The sequence below is a fragment of the Elephas maximus genome, chromosome 2 (genome assembly GCF_024166365.1).
Source record: "Elephas maximus indicus isolate mEleMax1 chromosome 2, mEleMax1 primary haplotype, whole genome shotgun sequence".
NCBI classification, from domain to species: domain Eukaryota; kingdom Metazoa; phylum Chordata; class Mammalia; order Proboscidea; family Elephantidae; genus Elephas; species Elephas maximus.
In genome coordinates, this window is record NC_064820.1 from 163171306 (window position 1) to 163197741 (window position 26436).

General features: G+C 39.5%; 1 long non-coding RNA gene across 2 annotated transcripts in view; it reads right to left on the minus strand.

Moving 5' to 3' along the window:
* The window catches only part of LOC126070137 (uncharacterized), a 141956-nt gene that overhangs the window by 58690 nt on the left and 56830 nt on the right, over positions 1–26436 (minus strand). Inside the window, exons 1-5 of one of the 2 annotated variants that reach the window (XR_007516136.1) lie at positions 24526–24752; positions 18760–18833; positions 16930–17022; positions 7308–7361; positions 99–278 (exon numbers count right to left, since the gene is read on the minus strand). This is a non-coding gene — a long non-coding RNA (uncharacterized LOC126070137). Of the gene's footprint in view, positions 1–98; positions 279–7307; positions 7362–16929; positions 17023–18759; positions 18834–24525; positions 24753–26436 lie in introns of those variants that run through there. The other variant, XR_007516135.1, reaches the window with a different exon arrangement.

A 26436-nucleotide genomic window follows, 5' to 3' on the forward strand; every position in this document is an offset into this window, starting at 1 on the left:
AAGACAGTGGCCAAGCTTGAGAATGGGGAAAGCCTGCTGTGGCTTCATCAGAGGTATAATGCCATTCTAATTGGGAAACCTTTCCTAAGAATTCTTACCTATGTATTTAATGCAGCAACCACAAGATTTTGGTGAGTCATCTCATTCCTTAAGCTTTCTCTTTCTTCTCCAATATTACTAGGGCTTTGTACCCTCCTTTTAGGACTGGGGAGACTGCTCTGAGGTTGTCTTCATTGAGCGGCAGTCAAGATTTCTCCATACCAGAAGAATGCGGTTACCTCAGGTTAGAAAAGCATACTGCGTTAGTCAGGAAAACAGATGACATATTCAGATTGTGTACTTGGAGGAGAGTTTAATGGGAGACTATTTACTAAAGTGTGAACATGACATTAAGAAATCACAGGGGATAGGCCGATAACTCAGGGTTAGTAACAGCAGAAGTGGTTAGTCATACCATTATCATCCCTAGAACTAAAGAGGCAATAGGAAGGAACCAAGAAAGAGCAAGACCTATATGGAGAGACGACTTGACAAGACCTGAAACACTGAGGGGAAAGCAGCCTGTGGAAATCCTGCAGGGTGGCAGCCTCCCTTCCATGATCTTCTGCCTGGACTTCCCATTGGCTGAATCAACAAGTAGTAGCTAGAGGGCAAGAAGCCCTTTGATAAAGTCCACACCAGTAATCCTACCAGGCACAGAGTAAGATGAAGAAGGGAGGAGCAAATCTAAGGCTTCCACCCAGCCCTGAAGCTGCTATGATTTTTCTACTTACCCCACAGGTGGTCTCAGACTAAAGACCATCTCATGACTTAGAATTTTGGATTTGTACTAAGGACCTAGGAGAACATCTAGGTATGCACACGATTAATTCAGAAATCTTCTTTACAACATCCCTACTAGTGTCTTCTTGGATTCCTCTACCCATATCCATCATCGTCAAGTTGATTTCAACTCATAGCAACCCTATAGGAAAAGTAGAACTGCCCCTGTAAGGTTTCCAAGGCTGTAAACTTTACAAAAGCAGACTGCCATGTCTTTCTCCCATGGAGTGGCTAGTAAGTTCAAACTGCTGACCTTTCGGTTAGCACTTAATCACTATGCCACCAGGGCTGTTTTGGACACCTATGTCAATATAGATATTGACATAGACAAAAACTGAAGGTTTCTAATGGTTTGGGAATGCTTCCTCGTGTTAAATCCAAATCTCTCCCTTCAGCTTCTGCCCATGGATTCTAGTTTCACCTTTTAGCATCTACTTGGACCAAGTCCGTTTCCTCTTCCCCATAACAACTTATCAGAGATTTTAAATAACTTACACAGCTCGTCCTCTGTCTTCTGTTTTCCAAGCTAATCTTTCTTAGAAAATATTCCCATGACATGACTGCTCATCTAAACACAACATATGGCAATACTTACTACCAATCTGAACTCTCACCCTTCGTTAAAGTCAGTCATTTGGAGTTAAAATAAATGAGCTGAAGAGCTGGCTATACCACAGCACCTTAAGCCAGTCATTTCAACTATCTGAGTCAAAATGTCCTCATCAGTTGACAAAAATGGAAATGGAAGTAACCCCCATGTCATCTGGTTGAAGTGAGGATCAAGTTAGAATCTATGTGAAAGGAAACACGGCATGGCGGAAAGGACACAAGCATTCTTGGCAAATTCAGCCTCATCGTATGATCATAAGCAAGTCACTTTTCAGCTCGGAGAGGCTAACACATTTTTTACTGGGGGTAATACCCAGGCTCACCCTTAGCATTTGCAAAGCATAGGACAAAAATTGAAATAAAAACCCATTTATTGTATGTCTAAAAGGTATTCAGCTCAACTATTTAAAACTTACAGCTAACAAATTTTTAAATAAAAATTCTTATTTTTGGCAAATATGGCTTCATTGCAACATGAAAGTCCAGGTTGAAATTTACAATTCTCAGGTTCCTTAGAGTTCCTCACTGCAATATAGTAGAATGGACAAAGCTGGTCCTAGGGCATCAGCCCCCTGTCCTGGCCTGCAATCGATCTCCTATACTCATCCAAGTTCTGTCATGCCTAATGAGGCATGGACATGGATGCCAAAGCCTGGATGTCTATGATTCGTCCAAACTACTGCAAACAATCTCTGCTAGGTCACTCTTTGGGCTAATGATGTGCATATCAGCAACACAGTCTGCACTGGGGTAATGAACCTGAGGAATAAGTTTCTATAGGCCCTGAAAACAGGCACATGGCTACTTTGGAAGGAAATTCAAGTGTTCAGGGTTTCAGGGTTTGGTTCAGAAAAGGATTACTAACTTGGATGGTGATATGGAGAGACAGGTATCCTTGATTTACAAGCTCCTAGCAATGGAAACCCTGGTGGAGTAGTGGTTAAGTGCTATAGCTGCTAATCAAAAAGGTCAGCAGCTCAAATCTGCCAGGTGTTCCTTGGAAACTCTATGGGACAGTTCTACTCTGTCCTATAGGGTCAAATTGACTCCAAGACAGTGGGTTTAGTTTGGGTTTTTTGAGCAATACAAGGGGGTGAGGAGCAGTGGTGGTTCAGTGTTAGAATTTTTGCTTTCCATTCAGGTCCCCCACTGTGGGAAAAAGTAATCCATTTGTCACCTGTATTTGTTCCTGAAAGATTGTTTTCAGGTGCTGTCGAGTCGGTTCTGACTCATAGCGACCCTATAGGTCAGAGTACAACTGCCCCATAGAGTTTCCAAGGAGCGCCTGGTGGATTTGAACTGCTCACCTTTTGGTTAGCAGCTGTAGAACTTAACCACTACACCACCAGGGTTTCCAACATCGTCAATAAAATACAGGTAAACATCTTTCTGGTACTCTCTGCTTTCTGCCAGGATCCATCTGATATCCCTGGTTCCATATTCTCTTCTAAATCTGGCTTGAATTTCTGGCAGTTCCCTGTGGATATACTGCTGCAGTCACTTTTGAATGATCTTCAGCAAAATTTTGCTTACATGTGATATTAATGACATTGTTTGACAATTTCCACATTTGGTTGGATCACGTTTCTTGGGAATAGGCATAAATATGGATCTCTTCCAGTCAGTTAGCCAGGTGGCTGTCTTCCAAATTTCTTGGTATAGACGAGTGAGCACTTCTAGCACTGCATCCATTTGTTGAAACATCTCAATTGATATTCCATCAATTCCTGGAGACTTATTTTTCACCAAAACCTTCAGTACAGCTTGGACTTCTTCCTTCAGTACCATCTGTTCCTGATCATATGCTATCTCTTGAAATGGCTGAACATTGACCAGTTTTTTTTTTTTTTTTTTTTTGGATAATGTCTGTGTATATTCCTTCCATCTTCTTTTGATGCTTCCTGTGTCCTTTAATATTTTCCCCATAGGATCCCTCACTATTGCAACTCAAGGCTTGAATTTTTTCTTTAGTTCTTTCAGTTTGAGAAATGTCAAGTGCACTATTATCGTTTGGTTTTCTATTTCCAGCTCTTTGCACATGTCATTATAATAATTTACTTTGTCTTCTCGAGCCGCCCTTTGAAACCTTCTGTTCAGTTCTTTTACTTCATCATTTCTTCCTTTTGCTTTAGCTGCTCGACTTTCAAGAGCAAGTTTCAGAGTCTCCTCTGACATTCATCTTGGTCTTTTCTTTCTTTCCTATCTTTTCAATGACCTCTTGCTTTCTTCATGTGTGATGTCCTTGATGCCATTCCACAACTCGTCTGGTCTTCTGCCATTAGTGTTAATGTGTCAAATCTATTCTTGAGATGGCCTCTAAATTCAGGTGGGATATACTCAGGGTCGTACTTTAGCTCTCATGGACTTGTTCTAATTTTCTTCCTCTTCAACTTTAAATTGTATATGAGTAATAGATGGTCTGATCTGCAGTTGACCCCTGTCCGTGTTCTGACTGATGCTATTGAGCTTTCCCAATGTCCCTTTCCACAGACGTAATTGATTTGATTCCTGTGTATTCCATCCGGAGAGGTCCATGTGTGTAGTCACTGTTTATGCTGGTGAAAAATGGTATTTGCAATGACGAAGTTGTCGGTCTTGCAAAATCCAATCATGGGACCCCCGGCATCATTTCTGTCACCAAGACTGTATTTTCCAACTAATGATCCTTCTTTTTTGTTTCCAACTTTCACATTCCTATCACCAGTAATTATCATCCTGATTGCATGTTCGATCAGTTTCAGACGGCAGAAGTTGGTAAAATCTTCACTTTCTTCGTCTTTGGCCTAAGTGGTTGGTGTGTAAATTTGAATAATAATCATATTAATTGATCTTCCTTGTAGGTGTATGGATATTATCCTATCACTGAAAGCATTGTACTTCAGGGTAGATCTTGGAATGTTCTTTTTGGCAATGTATGCAATACCACTCCTCTTCAAGTTGTCATTCCCAGCAGAGTAGACCATAAGATTGTCCAATTCAAAATGACCATTACCAGTCCATGTCAGCTCACTAATGCCTAAGATATCAATCTTTTATGTATTCCATTTCATATTTGACAATTTCCAATTTTCCTAGATTCATAATTCATACATCCAGGTTCCAATTATTAATGGATGTTTGCAGCTACTTTTTCTCATTTTCAGTCATGCCACATCAGCAAATGAATGTCCCAAAAGCTTGACTCATCTGTGTCATTAAGGTCTACTCTACTTTGAGGAGGCAGTTCTTCTCCAGTAGTAGTTTGAGTGCCTTCCAAGCTGAAGGGGCTCATTCTGGCACTATATCAGACAATGTTCCACTGCTATTCATAAGGTTTTCTCTGCCTAATTCTTTTCAGAAGTAGACCACCGGGTCCCTCTTTGTAGTCTGTCTTAGTCTGGAAGCTCAGCTGAAACCTGTCCTCCATGGGTGATCCTGATAGTATTTGAATACTGGTGGCATAGCTTCCAGCATTACAGCAACACACAAGCTCCCACATACTGACAGATGGGTGGGGGTCCTGAATGATAGCCCTCACAATTCCCCAGCAATTAAGATATCTTTGCTTTTCTAAAACAGCTAGGCAATACCTAAACATGTACAAATTAATTAGGAGCCCCAATTCCACACTGACAACTAAGCTCAGGAAGGGACTAGGCATGATGCAATCAGTCATTCATATTTATTGACTCAATAGATGATGGATATGCTGTGAGGCACCAATCATGCATATGCATTTTATAAGAGGTCTTGAAGACAGAAGCAGTTGGGCTACCTGGATTGGCGAGAACGTTCATGCACAGGAGAGGGTGGCACATCCCTGTGGACAATGGAGGCCTCATGCTAGTGTCTGTCCCAGACTGCTTCTGATGTGTCTCTTTGTTTGTATCCTTTCTGGTTATAATCGATGGGTAACTATAAGTATAGGTAATAGTCTCTGTGAATGTTGTGAGCCATTTAGAGAATTAATGAACCCACAAGGTGCAGTGAGACTGTGATTTAGCTCAGGGTGGCTAATTCAGAGATAGACAGTGTAGGAAGTCAACTTGTGAAAACTGGGTGACAGAGAAAAGCTGCACAGGTAGTAGATGAAGGATAGAGACTTTCTAACTTGTGTGTTTTGACCTGGTTCAGGTGGCTAGGGATGAGGTCTGACCTAACCCTGGGTGGTTAGGGTCAGAGACAGGAAGTGTCATGGAGGTGGCTGGCAACGAGGAATGTAGATGTGGGAAAGAAAAGCCTGGGTCCACTTCTAGATGGGAATGGGATTCATGCTGATCCTTACCACACAGTTAGTAATGAGGGTGGGATTTTCGTACCTTGCCCTTTTTTTAGTACAGTTAGTACACCTGCACCTCAAACTTAGCCACTACCTGTCTGTTGGTGAAGGCTTCCATGTTGCTATGATGTTGAAAAGATCTCAGCGAAGCTTCCAGGCTAAGACAGACTAGGAAAAAAGGCCTGGGGGCCAGCGGGTGCTCTACTTCCAAAAAATCAGCCAACGAAAACTCTATGGCTCACAATGGTTCCCAAATGTGCATGCGGTTACCACGAGTCAGAGTAGGCTTGACAGCCCCTAACAACAAGCCATGTAGGGAGAGAGGCACAGCTAAAGGAGAGTCAGAAGGAGGCCCTTTAAAACTTAGAAGCCAGGGCTAAGGGGCCCCTCTTACACAGGTCTAAAGATAGTACCAACGATGCCTACCTTGAAAATCTATTATAAGGTTTGACAGATAACATATGGAAAGAAAGTGCCCAGAACATATAGATATTTAATAAAGTGCAATTGTTATTGTAGCTATTGCTGTTGTTGTTATTGTTATTAGAATGTGCTCGGAAAATCATTAAGTGCTACAGGAACGACAGTAGTATTTTCATAATGCTAATTATTTTGGACCCTATAAGACATTAAAATCTTCTTGTTATAAATTATTACATAAAGGAGAATATACATTTGTGACGGCTTTGAGTCTGAAAAAATTCTCCTGGGCTTAAGTATTTTAAAACCTCAGCTGGCAGCATAAAGGAATCTTCCTGAGGAGTTTGACGTCCAGGATCCCCAATTCTACTTTTTGGCTATAAGCTGTCTTTTCTAAAATGAAGCCCTCTCACAGTTTAGCAAATATTTCTAGAATGTTTCTGCCATTTTGAATCACTAAGAGATCATTTCATAATCAACACGGAATCTCTTACTTATAATCATTAGAGTGGGCTTGGCTGACACTACTAGGTCACCTCTATTGACTCCATGTCACCTCTCTTGACTTTACCTCACTGCCCTGGGCCACGTTAGTGCCATGAAAACTGTACTTTGTCCTTCTCTTTGCATCTGTCTTTACTGACTATCTCCCTTCTACCACTGTCCTGACCCCTGCACCAGGCAACAGCAGTCCCCTGACTATCTTCTGCCCAAAGAATTCTAGGACATTGTCATCTCGCAGATGGATGGGTATATGGTTTGCTAGAGAACATTTTGAAAATGCATTTTTATGACTTCATCAAGAAATCATTGAAGCACAGAATCTCAGAGCTTCTCCTTCAACTCTCCATCCATAGAGCGCTCTTCTTCCAGATCTCTGAGAGATCATCATTTTACTTTTGGTTATACCTGGATAGCCCTGAAGATGGCAAATAAAAGCCTACGTTAGGTATTCTATTCCATCGTTAAGCAGCTTGAGTATTCAGAAAATTGTTTGCTTCATCTTCTCACCAACATTTATTGATGTATAAAATGTGCCAGGCACTAGGCCAGGAGCCCAAGATGCAAAGATGAATAGGACAGTCCTTGTCTCCAATGAACTCTTCATACTGAGTCAAGATGCTAAATAATATAGTTATTAAGTTGGTCAGGTCTCGAGTCAGATTTCACAGGTTTTAATTCAACTGATAATACTTACAATCTCTATGGCATTGAGGGAATTTCCTAATACTTTCTGTGTCGATTTTCTCAACTGTGGAATGAAAATATGAATAGTACTTACTGAAAGAATTGTGAGAAATAAATGTAAATGTTAGCTATTATTAGTCTTATCCTCTGTTTGGAGGGACAGAAAATGAGATTTCCATCTTCTTCTACTTGCAAGAAGCATAGGGACATTCTCACATTTTCCTGAATCTTTACTTCTTCATGGTAAATGATCCAGGTCTTTGCCCATTCGTAAGACTTAGTATTCAGATCCTTTGTTGTCTGACTGGAGAATATTTTCCCAAATGGTCTGGACATTCTGCCTTAGAATTTGAAAAAGAACCCTTCAGGTCCTCTAGGTGTCTCTGGGTAGCACAAATCGTTAAACATTCAAATACTAACCAAAAGTTTGATGGTTCGAATCCATCCAAAGATGTCTCAGGAGACAGGCCTGGCAATCTGTTTCTGAGAGGTTACAACCAGGGTCACCATGAATTCGAATCCACCCAACGGCAACTAACAACAACAACAGGGCCCTCTAGGAAAGCTGTTTATATCACAGGTGGGAAACTGAAACACTAAAATGGGATAGGATTTACTTGCTCTGTTAGGTACTAGCAGAGAGAAAGTGAGAACCTAAGTCTCTTGATTCAATTTTCTTTTTACTTCACTTTACAGAAAGAAGAGTCTTTTCAAAGATAGTTGTCTCTCACTATTGTTCAAATCTCAGCACTGAGAAGAAGCTAATGTCCTGGGAAATCTGAGAACTGAACTTGTTTTTTAAATCAGACTTATTTCCTCAATTGTTTGGTCTGATTTTCTCATGTCTTTGTTTTTGTAGTAACATGAACTGACCCCTATTACACCTGGTCATAACACCCTTTTATAGGATCTCCAGGCCCTTCCCTACTACACATAGTCAGGTATTATAACAGAAATCATACACAATGGAATTGCGATTCCATGGACACCCCCCAGTTATTTCTTCAGTGTGCTTTATGTTAAATATGAGATTGTCGGTGGTATGGCTAGAAAGGTAGGAATGGGTATGACAATAACAAGAAATAATGAAATTGCTCCAATAAAACAGAAGAATTGCCTTTAGAGAGTAAGGGAGGAAAGGATCTAGATAATTATCCCTTTAATGTTCAGTTGTGTTCCCCCTATTTCATTAATTCTCATTTAAAGAAGTGAATCAGAATTTCTTCTGGTATATATACATTTAAGTTGCACTCTGGACCTACTGAGTCAAAAGCTTGCAGTTGATAGACCAGAAGGCAGACATGTGAACTTTGAAAAAGTGCCACAGAAATACACATTCTAAGTTAATCTTTTTCACATTGGTTTCCTTTTGCCAGTTAAAAAAAACAGAATGTACTTCTATAAGACCGAATAATAATCATTAAAAATAATAATGACAAAAAATGTTAAATCACGCCATCATGCCATGAACTGTATAACCTCTTAAGAATTAAATATATTCCCTTGGAAGTTTTCTTGGTCTTCGGTGACCTGGTAACTTTGGGGTCACATGTAAATAGATCATTCGTGTAGTGACATCACAGTAGAGCCGGAGATTCTCATAATGGGGCCACAGCCCTCTGATCAGCAAGAGAACTGAGCTTTGGGGTATTTTCTAGGAACTCTTGACCGAAGGAACTCAGGTGGATGAATCACACTGTTCGTTATGGAAAAGATGAAAATTTTCTTCATGGTTATCTTGGCTATTGGCTATTTCTCATGTAAGGATTTGTCAAAGAACCTTGGGGAGGGAGCTAACATTTGATCCTCCTGGGAGGGAACAAGCCGTTAAGACCTGTTTTCTAGATGTAGGAATTTTTGAAACCCTGACCTTCTTTCAGAGATGAAGAATTAATTATGTTAGCTAGAATGAATAGTGGTTAAATCTATTTTTTTGCTATTCCAAGACCTCTGCCAGAGACAGGTTTGGGCCCAAGATATTTTGAGAGATGATCTGTAAGAGGTTTCGTGTACGCTTGATGAATAATTTGGTCCTCTGAGTTGATAATCAATTTCAGCTCTCCCCCCCTTCCTAATTCTTTCCCACCTCTCTTTTTCCTGTTTCTATGAACACACACTGCAAAAGTAATGCCAGTTTTTGACATGGTGTATGTAAAAAAAAAAAAAAATTTTTTTTTTTTTACGTACAATTAGAGCACAAACAGATAATATCAAATCTCAAGAGAGGACCCAGCCCATCATGATTAGCTCTAGCAAAATGACTCCAACAAGGGAGCCCAGTGATGTGGAACTCAATCTGCCTATTGAATGATGCAGGTCAGAGGTGAGGATGTGTGTGTAGGGAGTGGAGAAGTGGCAAGGAAGAGGCTCAGCTGCAGCTGAGAGATCTCAAACAAAAGAAGACGTTTTCCTCCAAGCAGGTCCCATTGCCATCAAGTAGATTCCAACTTGGGTTTGGGAAAAAGGTATATCCAAGAATGGGAAATTATCAGAAACTAAGGCAGGCAGGATTGAGAAGAGGACCTGGAATGAGGGCTGAATCTTGGCTGAAAACAGAGAATACCTGTGTTTTATTGGCTACGCAAAGGCATTCAAATCTGCGAATTGTAACAAATTATGGATAAAATTGTGAAGAATGGGAATTCCAGAACACTTCATTGCGCTCACGCAGAAACCGTACATAGAAAAAGAGGCAGTTGTTCAAACAGAACAAGGGGATACTATGTGGTTTAAAATCAGAAAGGGGTGTGTCAGCGTTGTATTCTTTCACCATACTTATCAATCTGTATGCTCAGCAAGTAATCTGAGAAGTTGGATTATATGTAGAAGAATGCAGCATCAAGATTGAAGGAAGAGAATTTGGGGTGGGGCCAAGATGGTGGAGTAGTCATGCACTTCCAGTAATCCCTCTTACAACAAAGGCCCAAAAAAACAAGTGAGATGACTATATTTATGACAAGCTAGGAGCCCTGAACATCAAAGGCAAAGTTAGAAAATGGGCTGAGTGGCAGGGGGAGGGAGAGACGGTTCAGAAGTGGCGAAGAGTTGCCAGACCTGAATTGCTGGGATCCCTCAGGCACCATTCCTGGGAGCGACTGCAGTGGGTTGGTGTAGTGTTAGGCCACAGTTTCCTCAGGGAAAAACAGCTAGCCACACAGCATACTCACACCTCCAGAACCGGAGAAGAATGGCACTCTAGGCAAAAGCTACATACTTGCATGTATTATACTGTGCCCCCAGCCCCCAAGCCGGCTTCAGTGGCTGTTGATTTCCCTAGGCCTGAGATAGGTTCTGCTGAGTGCTCTGAGCCATTCTCCCAGCCTTGGAGAAGGAATAAATTCATACCTGGGGGAAAAGATAACCTTCCAGATCCACTAACCTGGGGAGCTCAGGACAGAAGCGACTCCTGTCCAGGCACAAATGGTCCATGGGCTTTGAATACTTTTCTCCCTGTATGGACCTGTGTGGACCTATTTCAGTTGAATAGGCCCTTGTTGGCAGACTGCAACTGTTTCAGCTGTGTTGTGGAGAGGTGTGTGTTTCATGCTTGACACTGCCTTGCCTACTAAACAGGGTACTTACCTACCCACATCAGGGGCTTAAGGACTGGTGGCTCCACTCAGGGCTTTCAAACATGAAGGTGAAATGAGGACATTTCCAGACACACAGAAGTTTAGGGAATTCATAAAAACCAAACCAAAACTACAAGAAATACAAAAAGGAGTTCTCTGGTTAGAAAATCAATAATATCAGATATCAACCCAAAATTAGAACACTGGAAAGAGCAATCAGATGTCAACCCAGAGAGGGAAATCACAAAAATAGATCCAGATAAAAAACCGCTCAAAACAGGGAAACAGCGATGTCATTACGTAAGAGAAGACAACACTAAAACTCTAAAGAGGGACTAAGAAATGTAGTCATAGATCTTTCATATGCAGAGTAAGACACGGCAATATAGAGAAATAAAGGTCAGGTTTAAACTTAGAAATATAAGGGCAAAAATTAGGGTAACCACAAAAGAAACTAACAATCCTACTATCAAAATAAAATACAAGAAAAAAATATGCTGTCTACAAGAGACACACCTTCGAGACACAAACAAACTAAAACTCAAGGGATGGAAGAAAATATACCAAGCAAACAACAATTAAAAAAGAGCAGGAGTGGCATTATTAATTTCTGAGAAAATAGATTTTAAAGTTAAATCTACCACAAAGGATAAGGAAGGACTCTATATAATGATTAAAGGAACAATATACCAGGAGGATATAACCATATTAAATATTTATGCACCCAGTGACAGTGCTGCAAGATAGATAAAACAAACTCTATCAGCACTGAAAAATGAGAGAGAGAGCGCCACAATTATAGTAGGAGACTTCAACATATCACTTTTGGTGAAGGATAGGACATCCAGAAAGAAGCTCAATAAAGACATGGAAGATCTTAATGCACAATTAACGAACTTGACCTCATAGACATATACAGAGCATACCACCCAACAGATGCCAAGTATACTTTCAATTCTAGTGCACATGGAACATTCTCTAGAGTAGACCACATATTAGGCCATAAAGCAAGCCTTAGCAGAATCCAAAACATGGAAATATTACAAAGCATCTTCTCTGACCATGAGGCCATAAAAGTAGAAATCAATAACAGAAAAAGCAGGGAAAAGAAATCAAACACTTGGAAACTGAACAATACCCTGCTCAAAAAGGCCCGGTTATACAAGACATTGAGGACGGAATAAAGAAATTCATAGAATCCAATGAGAATGAAAACACTTCCTATCAGAACCTTTGGGACACAGTGAAAGCAGTGCTCAGAGGTCAATTTTTATCAATAAATGCACACACACAAAAAGAAGAAGGGGCCAAAATCAAAGAATTATCCCTACAACTTGAATAGAAAGAGAGCAACAAAAGAAACCCTCAAGCACCAGAGGAAAGCAAATAATAAAAATTAGAACAGAACTAAATGAAATAGAAAACAGAAAAACAATTGAAAGAATTAACAAGACCAAAAGCTAATTCTTTGAAAAAATCAACAAAATTGTTAAACCATTGGCCAAACTGACAAAAGAAAAGCAGGAGGGGAAACAAATAACTAGAATAAGAAATGAGATGGGCAATATCACAACAGACCAGAATGAAATTAAAAGGATCATGTCAGATTACTAAGAAAACTTGTACTCTAACAAATTTGAAAACCTAGAAGAAATGTGTGAATTCCTAGAAACACACTACCTACCTAAACTAACACAAACAGAGGTAGAACAACTAAATAAACCCATAACAAAAGAAGAGATTGAAAAAAAAAAAAACAGATTGAAAAGGTCGTTCAAAACCTTCCAACAAAAAAAACCCTGTCCCAGAAGGCTTCACTGGTGAGTTCTACCAAACTTTCAGAAAAGAGTTAACATCACCACTACTAAAGGTATTTCAGAGCATAGAAAAGGACGGAATACTCCCAAACTCATTCTATGAAGCCAGCATATCCCTGATACCAAAACCAGGTAAAGACACCACAAAAAAAGAAAATTACAGACCTATATCCATCATGAACTTAGATTCAAAAATCCTCAACAAAATTGTAGCCAATAGAATTCAACAACATTTCAAAAAAAAAATAATTCACCATGACCAAGTGGGATTCATACCAGCTATGCAGGGATGGTTCAACATTAGAAAAACAATCAATGTAATCCATCATGTAACTAAAGCAAAACACAAGAACCACATGATTTTAGCAATTGATGCGGAAAAGGCATTTGACAAAGCTCAATACCCATTCATGATAAAAACTCTCAGCAAAAGAGGAATAGAAGGAAAATTCCTCAACATAATAAAGGGCATTTATACAAAGCCAACAGCCAACATCATCCTAAATGGAGAGAGTCTGAAAGCATTCCCCTTGAGATTGGGAACCAGACAAGGATGCCCTTTATCACCACTCTTATTCAACATTGTGGTGGAGGTCCTAGCCATAGCAATTAGTCTAGATAAAGAAATAAAGGGCATCCAGATTGGTAAGGAAGAAGTAAAAGTATCTGTATTTGCAGATGACATGATCTTATCTACAGAAAACCCTAAAGAATCCTCAAGAAAACTACTGAAACTAATAGAAGAGTTCAGCAGAGTATCAGGATACAAGATAAACATACAAAAATCAGTTGGATTCCTCTATAGCAACCAAAAGAACATTGAAGACGAAATCACCAAATCAATACCATTTACAGTAGTCCCCAAGAAGACAAAATCTTACCAGGGATGTAGAAGACCTATTCAAAGAAAACTACAAGACACTACTGCTCATGGTTAGGAAGACTTAACATTGTAAAAATGTCTATTCTACCAAAAGCCATCTATACATACAATGCAATTCCGGTTCAAATTCCAATAACATTTTTTGAGATGGAGATAGAAATCACCAACTTCATATGGAAGGGAAAGAGGCCCCGGATAAGTAAAGCATTACTGAAAAAGAAAAACAAAGTTGGAGGCCTCACTCTACCTGATTTTAGAACCTATTATACTGCCACAGTAGTCAAAAGAGCCTGGTACTGGCATGACAACAGATACATAGACCAATGGATCAGAATTGAGAATCCAGACATAAATCCATCCACATATGAGAAGCTAATATTTCACAAAGGCCCAAAGTCAGTTAAATGGGGAAAAGACAGTCTCTTTAACAAATGGTGCTACCATAACTGGATATCCATCTGCAAAAAAACGAAGCAAGACCCATACCTCACGCTATGCACAAATAATAACTCAAAATGGATCGAAGGCCTAAATATAAAATCTAAAATGATAAAGATCATGAAAGAAAAAATAGGGACAACATTAGGAGCCCTAATACATGGAAGAAACAGTATACAAAACATTACCAACAATGCAGAAGTGAAACTAGATAACTGGGGGCTCCTAAAAATCAAACACCTATGCTCATCTAAAGACTTCACCAAAAGAGTAAAAAGATTACCTACATACTGGGAAAAAGTTTTTAGCTATGACATTTCCAATCAACACCTGATCTCTAAAATCTGCATGATACAGCAAAAACTCAACTACAAAAAGGCAGATAACCCAATTAAAAAATGGGCAAAAGATATGGACAGGCACTTCACTAAAGAAAACTTTCAGATAAGTAACAGATACATGAGGAAATGCTCATGATCATTAGCCATTAGCGAAATGCAAATCAAAACTACAATAAGATTCTATCTCATTCCAACAAGGCTGGCATTAATCCAAAAAACACAAAATAATAAATGTTGGTGAGGTTGTGGAGAGACTGGAACACTTATACACTGTTGGTGGGAATGTAACACGGTACAACCACTTTGGAAATCGATTTGGCACTTCCTTAAAAAACTAGAAATAGAACTACCATACGATCCAGCAATCCCACTCCTTGGAATATACCCTAGAGAAATAAGAGCCTTTACACGAACAGATATATGCACACCCATGTTCATTGCAGCACTGTTTACAATAGCAAAAAGATGGAAGCAACCAAGGTGGCCATCAATGGATGGATGGACAGATAAATTATGGTATCTTCACACAATGGAATACTATGCAGCAATAAAGAACAGTGATGAATCTGTGAAGCATTTCATAACATGGAGGAATCTGGAAGGCATTATGCTGAGTGAAATAAGTCAGTTGCAAAAGGACAAATAGTGTATAAGACCACTAGTATAAGAACTCAAGAAATAGTTTAAACAGAGAAAAAAATATTCTTTGATGGTTATGACAGTGGGGAGGATGGGAGGGAGGGGGGTTTCACTAATTAGATAGTAGATAACTATTTTAAGTGAAGGGAAAGACAACACACGATACAGGAGAGGTCAGCATAACTGGACAAAAGCAAAAAAGTTTCCTGAAAAAAACAAACACTTCAAAGGCCAGCATAGCAGCATAGCAGCTGGGTTTGGGGACCATGGTTTCAGGGGACATCTAGGTCAATTGGCATAATAAAATCTATTAAGAAAACATTCTGCATCCCACTTTGGAGAGGGCATCTGGGGTCTTAAATGCTAGCGAGTGGCCATCTAAGATGCATCAGTTGGTCTCAACCAACCTGGAGCAAAGGAGAATGAAGAACGCCAAAGCCTCAAGGTTATTATGAGCCCAAGAGAAAGAAAAGACCACATAAAACATGACTACATCAGCCTGAGACCACAAGAACTAGATGGTGCCCAGCTACAACCGATGACTGCCTTGACAGGGAACACAACAGAGAATCCCTGAGGGATCAGGAGAGCAGTGGGATGCAGACCTCAAATTCTCATGAAAAGACCAGACTTAATGGTCTGGCTGAGACTAGAAGGACCGCAGAGGTCATGGCCGCCAGACCTTCTGTTAGCCCAAGACAGGAACCACTCCCAAAGCCAACCCTTTAGACACAGATTGGACTGGGCTATGGGATAGAAAATGATACTGGTGAAGAGTAAGTTTATTAGTTTATTGGATCAAGTAGACCCATGAGTCTATGTGGGCAGCTTTCTCTGGATTGGAGATGAGAAAGCAGAGAGGGTCAGAAGCTGGCCAAATGGACACAAAAATAGAGAGTGGAGGGAAGGAGTGTGCTGTCTTACTACGGGGAGAGCAACAAGGAGTACATAGCAAGGTATATACATTTTTGTATGAGAGACTGACTTGATTTGTAAACTTTCACTTCAAGCACAATAAAAATTAAAAAATAAATAAATAAATAAAATGCAAAAAAAAAAAAAAAAGATTGGAGGAAGACTCATTAACAACCTGCATTACACAGATGACACAATCTTGCTCACTAAAAGCAAAGAATACATGAAGAACTTACTGCTGAATATCAAAGGCCATAGCCTTCAGTATGGAGTACACCTCAACATAAAGAAAAAAACCCTCACAACTTGACCATCGTGATAAACATCATGATAAACGGAGAAAACATTGAAGTTGCCAAGGACTTCATTTTGCTTGGATCCACAACCAACACCCACGGAAACAGCAGTCAGGAAATCAAATGATGTGTAGCATTGGGCGAATCTGCTGCAAGAGCCTTCTTTAAAGTGTTAAAAAGCAAAGATGTCACCTTGAGGACTAAGGTGCACCTGATCCAAGACACAGTATTTTTATTACCTCCTATGCATACAAAAGCTGGACAATTAATAAGGAAGACTGAAGAAGAACTGATGCCTTGAATTACGGTGTTGGTGAAGAATATTAAATATTCCATGAACTGTCAGAAGAGTGAACAAATCTGTCTTGGAAGAAGTACAGCCACAATGCTCCTTGGAAGTGAGGATGGCAAGACTTCCTCTCATGCATTTTGGGCATGTTATCAGGAGGGACTAGTCCCTAGGGAAGGACATACACTTGGTAGAGTTAGAGGGTCAGCAAAAAAGAGGAAGGCCCTCAAAGAGATAGACTGTACCCGTAACTACAACAATGGGCTCAAACATAGCAACGATTGTGAGGACAGCGCAGGACTGGGCAGTGTTTCATTCCTTTGTACGTAGACTGGCTATGTGTAGGAACCAAGATGACGGCACCTAATAACAACAAGGCAGACAGTATCTAAGATTTTGGTTAGCAGACGGCCAGGATGATTGTCAAGAACTAGACACTTACCTGAATGGGGTCGAAACAATGTCTGAGCCAGCACAACAGTGAGTGATTATGCTAAATCCCAGAGGATAAAGCTTGAGTTTAAATCCCTCCTGCCTAAAAAAAAAGTCAACATTAAACCTGGGAATGGGCCAAGTCTGAGTTCCCAGGTAGAGCATTAAGTGTCCCAGGCTTGAGGAAAGAAATCCTATTTGGGAATCAGGCATGGCCAGAAAAGCCCCGTATGAAGGAGCCATTTGTTTTCCTATGATCTTCATAATTATTTTTTTGTCTGTGATTATCTAATGGACCAGAAACCCTGGTGGTATAGTGATTAAGTGCTGTGGCTGCTAACCAAAGGGTCGGCAGTTCGAATCCCCCAGGCGCTCCTTGGAAACTCTAAGGGGCAGTTCTACTCTGTCCTATAGGGTCCCTATGAGTCGGAATCAACTCGACAGCACAGGGTGCTGGATATCTAACGGGCCAATTAGCTATTCCTATCTCAATATTGCATTGTTTTATTTGATTCTCTTTTCTACACATTTTGTTTCAGATATTTTTGGTGACTTTTTGCCTGAGGTAAGCTTGCCACTTCCTGCATAAGAATGATTACTTTCACCATGTTTTCCAATCTTAGGCTTATAGTATTTCTATTAGGTTGAACCATATTAAGTCACGAGAAACTGCCAATATTGACCATTTGTGATCTACAATAATGGTGCTTGAATACCGTTCAATTTAAATTTCTGTCAAACTAGATTCTGAAAAGAGGCCAGGAATCACCCCTATCTCTTACTACTCCCTCATGCTCCTATATGCCACTGGCAATTAAAGCTTCTAATTTTGGAGTTTTTTTTTTTTTCTCTACTCTCTAACTTCATTGCTTTTACCTTGGATCAAGTCCTTTTGACTTCTAGCCTATGTTGTTGCAATAGCCATCTGATGGTCTCCTTGTAGTTAGTCTTACTTCCCTCTGATCCAGGGGTTGATAAACTATGGCATGTGGGCCAAATCCAGCCTGCCATCTTTTGATTCAGGGCTTGAGAAACTATGGCATGTGGGCCAAATCCAGCCTGTCATCTTTTTTTGAAAGTAAAGTTTATTGAAAAATGGCCATGCTAGTTTTTTTACATATTGTCAGTGGCTGCTTTCAGCCATTAACGACAGATGTGAGTAGTTGTAACAGAGACCACAAGCCAAAAAGTCTATGTACTACCTGGCTCTTTATAGGGAAAGTTTGCCAACTCCTACTATAATTATTTTCCGCACCAAGAGAATGGACTTTCTAAAATGTAAATCTGATGGCGACACCTCTCTACTTAAAACAGTGGCCCCTGGTGCCTTCAGGATAGACTTCTTTGCATGCTTTGCAATACTCTCCTTAAGCCAGCCCCTTTCTACCTATAGGGAGACCTTCCCATCTCTCCCCACAGATTCTGGTTAACTTATATCATATCGGGGTACATGCTATGCCAGCGTTGTGCCATTGGAAAAATTCTCTCTAATGAAATTATCCTGCTTCCAATACTCACATCCAATTTTAAAAGTCCTATTCATCTTTTAGAGCCCTGGTGGCATAGTGGCTAGGAGCTCAGTTGCTAACCAAAAGGTTGGCAGTTCAAATCCAGCAGCCACACTCCTTTAGAAACACTGTGGGGCAGTTCTACTCTGTCCTATATGGTCGCTATGAGTCAGAATCAACTCAGTGGCAACAGGTTTGGTTTGTTTTGGGGTATTCATCTTTTAAGAACCATGAATCGTCAGTTCTTTGGTAAAGCCTTCCCAAACTTACCACATAGCATTAATCATTAAAAGAGGAGATAAAAGATATTTTAAAAAAAGTGAGTGAATTACCTTTTAGTAGTATTAGTGATGATTTTAGGTGATATGCCAATGGATGTCATTCATTACAATGTCTTTTCTTTAATCTGTTTTAGAAAAAAATGCAATTATAACTTCAAATGCAATATTTCATGAATATTCATATTCAGGACAAATCTAAAGTGGGTAGTCAAGTTTAAAGAGTAAGCCAATTTAAAGAAAAGTGACACATGAATATGGAAGAAATCATGAACCAAATCACTGAAGTCTGGAAAACATTGCTATAAGCAATGGGGAGCCATTGAAGTTTGTAGTTAGAATAATAGCCTGATAAACTAGACATAGGTCCCTGTGTGATATAAACAGGGAAGCGCTCGACTACTAGCCTAAAGGTTGGTGGTTCAAACCCACCCAGGGGTGCGTTAGAAGACAGCCCTGGCAATCAGCTTCCAAAAGGTCATAGCCTTAAAAACTTTATGGAGAAGTTCTACTTTGCACAAGAGGGCTTGCCATGAGTTGGAAATGACTCAAAGGCAACTAACAACAACAAATACTAGATATGTTATACTGTGATCTGAACAGTTGGAATAGGAGATTGTAGCAATTTATTTCTAAGCTTCTCATTACATGGTACTCATAAACTTTCTAAAGCCCCAGCTCTACCTGGAGACAAGTTATCCTGTCACTCTGGACCCCCTAAGGCCAGCTTACCTTAGGTCTGGTAGTATTGAGGGAAGCAAAATAGATTGAGAAGTGTCGGGAAAATATAAACCTAGCAGCTGCTTCCTTCAGCATCCCAGCCTCCTAACCCTCAAAGGACGTTGAACTACAGCCACATTGAGAATGGGGCCTACACAGGGTATGCCAATTTTATCCCATAGCGTAAGGGTTTTTTTTTATGAACGAAAATGACTCCAGGGGCAAACACCAAGACAGTACTTATGGTCATGTTTACCATTTCTCAGAATGCCCCTGACCCTTCCATTACACAACTTTGCATTACACAGCCATATGTCTGGACCTGGTGGCGTCACTTACCCTTCAAGGTGGAAACCCCAAAGGCTCTGATTGCTGAACCTAAGATGATGTAATTTTTATAATTAAGATTTAAAAGAAGACATCTTTTATCATTATCGCCTCTCTGAGCAAAAGAAAACACCTGAACATTTATATTAGAATTTAGTAACAGACCATTGCTGGGCAGACGGTTTGACCTGTGAATTTTGTTTTAGGAAAATATGTGCAGTTTCTATCAAAGTAAGAAATCCCAGAAACATATATGTTCCATAAGGACCAGCCCAATATGTGCCTCCAATAACGTCACATATTCCAATTCCTGCGTGTACTGCTACGCTAACATGTAAGTGGAAACACGTGACCAAAAACAGAACCCTTTTCTGAGAATCTAAAGTGTAGCTGACTGGTAGCACTTCTACCTATTTTGCAAAATGTGTGTGAACTCCTCAAGATGTTATTCTGTACACTAAAAATAATGTCATAAGAGTTTCAGCTCGAAAGCAAAATGGCCTTGTTTCCGTTGCTTAGGTAAGCGTTGACAGTCCCTCTTGCTGAACCGACGGGGTGGCAGGGACAGAGGATAAACAACTGAAACGCAGGATCCAACAGCCAACTTCAGCAGAGAAGCCTCCCTTTAGCTGTTTTGAATATAAGAAGCCCTGGTGGCACAGTTGTTAAGCACTGAGTTGCCAACCAATAGGTCGGCAGTCCAAATCCACCAGCCGCTGGGCAGAATAAAGATGTGGTGATCTGTTTCGGTAAAGATTTACAGCCTTGGAAACCCTGTGGGGCAGCTCTACTCTGTTCTACAGGGTCACTGTGAGTCAAAATCAACTGGATGGGAATAGGTTTATGCAAGATTTTAAGTGGAAAAAAGGTCCTGTGCCTAAAATATTTGAAAATCATAGCCATAGAACCATCACCCTTTCAGGATAACACTCAAGCAATAAGTCTCAGGATTCAGGACGTAGACTTAGAAGACCTTGGGTTGAGTTGTCCTTCTTAAGTGGTATTGGGAAGTCACATAAGCCGCCAAAGCTCAACTCCTTATCTACAAACTTGAGATTATATTTACTGCTAAATATGCTCCAACCACAGTGGCTTTTTTTTTTCTGATGTTTCTCTAACATATGAAGCTCTTTCCTGCAACAGGAAACTTTAGGCAAGCTGTTCCTTCCAACAATAATGTTTTTCTCCATACTTCAAAAGGATCAGTTCTTTACTACCATCTGGATCTCAGCCTAAATCTCTCTTCCTTAGTGATGCCCTTCCTGACCATTCTATCTAAAATAGTCACCCCTGATATTCTCCATGCAAGCCACCTTCTGTTTCCTTTGTAGCCCTTATTGTAACTCAAGTAAGCGCCATGAAGTGAGAATGCAGGCTTGTTTCATAATTTATTTCTAGCTCCTGTAGGGTCGCTATGAGTTGGAATCAGCTTGACGGCACCGGGTTTGGTTTTTGGTTTTTCAACAGTGCCTGACAACTAATAAGCACCCAGTAAGTACTTGGTAAATGAGTGAGCCAAAGGTATCTTTGGAAAAGAAAATGTAATAGTGGTAAAAAAAGCCCTTGTAAACTTAAAGCACTCTTGATAGGTAATTTTTTTTTTTTTTTTTTTAAATCTTATCACTTGTTGTATTGCTTCAATCTCTCAGAATAGAGTGCATGGTTAAGAGCTAACACTCTGGATCTATAGACTGAGATTGACATCTCAGCGCTGCTATTGGTACTATATGACCTAGAAGAGGTACCTTAACCTAAGTTACTACTCAGAAGTCGGTTTTGAGGGTTGAAGAAGATAATTCATTAAGAGGGCTTAGCATAATGCCTGCTACACAGTATCCCACTAAAAAACCAATCCTGTTGCCATTGGGTCAATTCCAACTCATAGGAACCCTATAGGACAGAGTAGAACTGCCCTATAGGGTTTCTAAGGAGCAGTTGGTAGATGCGAACTGCCGACCTTTTGGGAACCAGCCCAGTTCTTAACCACTGCGCCAAATAATAGCCATCAGGGTCATCATCATTTTGTTACCAACTGGGGGACCAACTGGTTTGCCCAGGACTGAGGGGTTTCCTGGCACTCAAGTCTTGGAGTGCTAAAATGACAGCAATTATAGGTAAATTGATCACTCTACCACCAATATGGAAACGCTGGTGGCATAGTGATTAAGGACTACAGCTGCTAACCAAAAGGTTATTAGTTCAAGTCTGCCAGGTATTCCTTGGAAACTCTATGGAGCAGTTCTACCCCGTCCTATGGGATCACTATGAGTGGAAATGACTCCACGGCAACCGATTTGGTCTTTTTTGTTTGTTTGTTTACCACCAATATGCCTGCATACCCAGCACTTAGCGGCCTAGTATCTATGGAAAATAGCGCCTATGGAAATTAGTTTTAAATTGCTAAATGATCTCTCACGACTAGTGTCGGAAATTGCGATGGTCAATAGAAACTGCCTATAGCCTCCCCTTACCCCAAGGAAAGCACACCCAGGGCACATGCCCTACCTGTCACACTTAAAATATGCCTCTGGCCTAGTGTTCCTTCCACATTTACTGACTCTTTCACTAGACCATATAACCACTACTAGAGCTGTCCTCAACCAGTACATTCATATGTTCCAGATGATCTCAAAATCTCCTTTCATAGGCCTCCAAAATGGTGGTCATATTATAATTCAGCACGCACACCGAAATTCCTAAGAGGAGAGAGTAACAATACACAGGATTGGTACTCCTCCTAAATGTATTATTAGCTCTCAATCTTCCGTCCTCTCTTCAAATCTACTTATTGCCTTATTCTCTGAGATCACAAGATTTCAGGGAAATGAAAAATAACTTCTCAGTGTTAAGACTTATTTTTAGGAATTTTTTAAAGTAACAGAAGGAATAATTAATTCACTCTTTTAAAGTTTAAAATTCAATGGTTCTTAGAGTTGTGAAACCATAACCACTATCTAATTTCAGGACACTTTAACACCCCAGAAAGAAAGCCATACTTACTGTTACATTCCCCCTGTTAGAAACCACTAATACATGAAACCACTAATATGCTGTCTCTGTGCATTTGCCTATTCTAGGCATTTCATCTAACTGAAATCATACAATGTGTTACTGGCTTCTTTCACTTAGCACAATTTTTTCAAGGTCTATCTATGTTGTGGAAACCCCAGTGGCGTAGTGGTTAAGAGCTACATCTGTTAACCAAAAGATCAGCAGTTTGAATCCACCAGGTGCTCCTTGGAAACTCTATGGGACAATTCTACTCTGTTCTGTAGGATCACTATGAGTTTGAACTGACTCGACGGCAACAGGCTATCTATGTTTTAGCATGTATCAGTGCTTTATTCTTTTATATGACTGAATCCAAAAAAAAAAAACCAAACCCAGTGCCATTGAGTCGATTCCAACTCATAGTGACCCTGCAGGACAGAATAGAACTGCCCCATAGAGTTTCCAAGGAGCGCCTGGCAGATTTGAACTCCTGACCCTTTGGTTAGCAGCTGTAGCACTTAACCACTATACTACCAGGGTTTCCTGTGACTGAATACTATTCCATTTTGTGGATATGCAAGATTTTGTTTCTCAATTCATTGATTATTTGATATTTGAGTTCTTTCTATTTTTTTTGGCTACTATGAATAATGACACACATATATATGCATATATACAGGAAAATATATTAAAGAGAGCTCAAGACTGGGGATCTTTTAAACATTTATAAATACAACTCTTTTATTTAGTGTTTATTACGTATGAGGCATTGTGCTAGGTATTGCACAGGAAATATTCAATAGCCGAAACAATCCTATAAAATAGGTATTGTTTTACATGTATTTTATAGATGATGAAACTGAAGCTTAAAGAGATTTAGGGACTTATCTAAGATATCAGAGTTTATAAAGAATGAAACCAAGAAACAAGTTTAGAATTCTGACTCCCAGATCCCATAAGCTTAACTATCAAGATATCGCTTATGATTAGAATCTTATACTTGGACAGCTCTAGAAATTTTTTAAATCAATTTCTTCTATTTACCCATTTGTCCCATGGATATCTAATACATACCTTGTAAGTTCTAGACATGATGCTGCTGTGCTTTGTGTAGGGAAAGCAAAACAAACAATGACAACAACAACCAAAAAACCCAAAAAACAAAAATATGCTATTACTCTCAAGCAGTTACTACAAAGAATATATTATCATAAGCCTGCTACAGTTTAGAAAGCACTTTTCAGAACAGAGCCCCTATGAGCACCGTACCAATCCTGCACTTCAAAGGAGGAGATTGTGATTCTCTTTTTATAGATTAAAAAAAAAAAAAACTTCAAAGTCTTGTCAATGTCAAATAGGAAATATTTACAGAAGATGAAAAATATTTCACAGCAGTTTCTATGCGGTTATTGTTAAATAAAAACAACAACAAAAAAGACCTCCTTTCCAGGAAATATGCAATAAGTCCATTGATAAAGATTTAGCATAAAATATAGTACAGGTAGTACCCGGAGTTCCATTCCAATGACTGAAATACCTCTTTTTTTTTTTTTCAAGTTTTCATTATTATTGCTATAGCCTGCTATATGGCAATGTTTTGAACAGGAAACCATAACACTGAATACCTGCAAGGGAACATCTGAGAATGATAATAGCAGCAAATTATGCACTGCAATATTGTTTGTAGTACATATCACTAATGATAAGGTGCAAAAAAAAAAAAAAAAGACGGTCATAAGTACTATTTGGTGTAATTCACATACATTGTAAGCTGGGGCATACCTGTAATTGCCTTGCTGTTATCACTTTTCTGCTGAAAAAGACAAATATTTTCACTTATATTTTCCACACTCCTGTGTTTATCTTCTTCTTGACAATTATGGTCCTTTCCACCAATAATAAGAAATTCTTCCCATTTGCAATTCGTAGAGAACATTCATATTGTGCCTCAAAAGAGTTTATCTCAGTAGCTATCCATAATTACAGCCTTTTTACAGATGAGTTAATTCAGGCTCTGAGAAGTGAAAAGATTTTCTCAGGGTCACTCAGCTAGTCATTGAGCCAGTATTTAAACTTGAGCCTGATATCACCAAAGCTCGTGACTCTACCATGCCCCACAGTTATTCGATCAACCTCAAGTCAGTCATATTTATCACATACATTTACTCTATGGACTTTGGCATAAGGTTGTCTCATAAACCAAGACAGAAATTAAATGTCTTCCCAACACAGATAGTCCCTGTCTTAAGAACAAGCTGCGTTACAAAACAGCGTAACACAACTCTTTAGAATTTAATAGAAAATTTTCCATGGAAATGATGTTGGGTCCCATGACCAACCAGAAGTCATCAGCAGCATACTATTTGTTGAGTACATATCATATGTCATGCCGTATACTAAGTTCTTTATTCATATCATCTCAACTAGTCCTCCTAGTAGGTGAGAAATTGTTATTATCACCTTTATGGGATGGAATTGTTATTATCACGTTTTACAGATGAGAACTTTGAGGTTTAAGCAGCTATGTAATCAAACCAATTTGACAGCAGTCAATTAGTGAAAAACCCAGAACTCAAACCAAGGTCTAATTCCTGAGCTCTTAACTATGATGCTATATTGCCTAGACCCTGAGACTCATTTAACTTGTGATGCAGATCAACTGACATCCTAAGATCTGGTTGTATGATAGGTAGAAAGAGTTTCCCCTCCCTTTTCTGACCACCAAGCTGACGCTACAGAATATTTTATAATAGTTGAAGTGTGTCTTTCACTTCTTCCCATCATACTCTCTGGGCCTATCTACTACTTCCATCACGCTCTAGACTCCTGGTGGACTCCTGAATCCCAAAGACCACAATACGTTCTTCCCCCAGAGCTTGCTTGATATCTGAAGAAGTTAATGCTTTAGAATTATCTTTGTTCCTCCCCCAACAAAAATCTTTCCATGGGTACAATAAACCTCATCCAGGAGTTGGGGAAAGAAAGCAATCAGATCAAAACTTCATCAAAGATGTGAATGTCTGGTATTTTATAATCCCTATTGGAAGGATTTGAAATGTACATGAAGCTTATTCATTGTCTGTATCTTGAATTAGTGGGTTATCAGGCATTGTAACAGAGCTGAGAGAAGTTTCAAGCAAAGATTTTCAGGTAAGTCAGCCGTATCCGTGCCATTCTTCTCAAGCAATATCTATTTTAAGCTGCTTAGCTTTTCTCTTTTCTCTACTTCTGAATTTACAAGTTTACAAATTTGTTAAAAGCTCAATAATTTTTCACCATGGTTACAAAAGGGATCACCAGAGTAGAAGGGAATAGTGAAAAGAGAAGCAAGTCTTTGTACTATGTGTTTGTTGTATGTAAGCCAGAGGTTTGTAAATCATGGCCCCTTTTCCCTCAAAATCCCTGTTATAGAACAACTAGACTAGAAGGAAAAAAGAATATACTTCATACAAATGATCTCTTAATATTTATATCAATTTCTCTTAGAGCTTTGGAATACACTCTTGAAATTCAATACCTTGGAAAATGCAGAAAGGACATCCACTGAATCTCGGCCATGAAGTGATTTGTCTTTGTTCCTCTGGAGTGAAGCTACTTGAATTAAGCATTGTATTTTATTCACAAAGGGAAATTCATTATAGTACATTATTTCTTATCGTTTCTTAATCAATAAATCATATCCTATGGAAAATG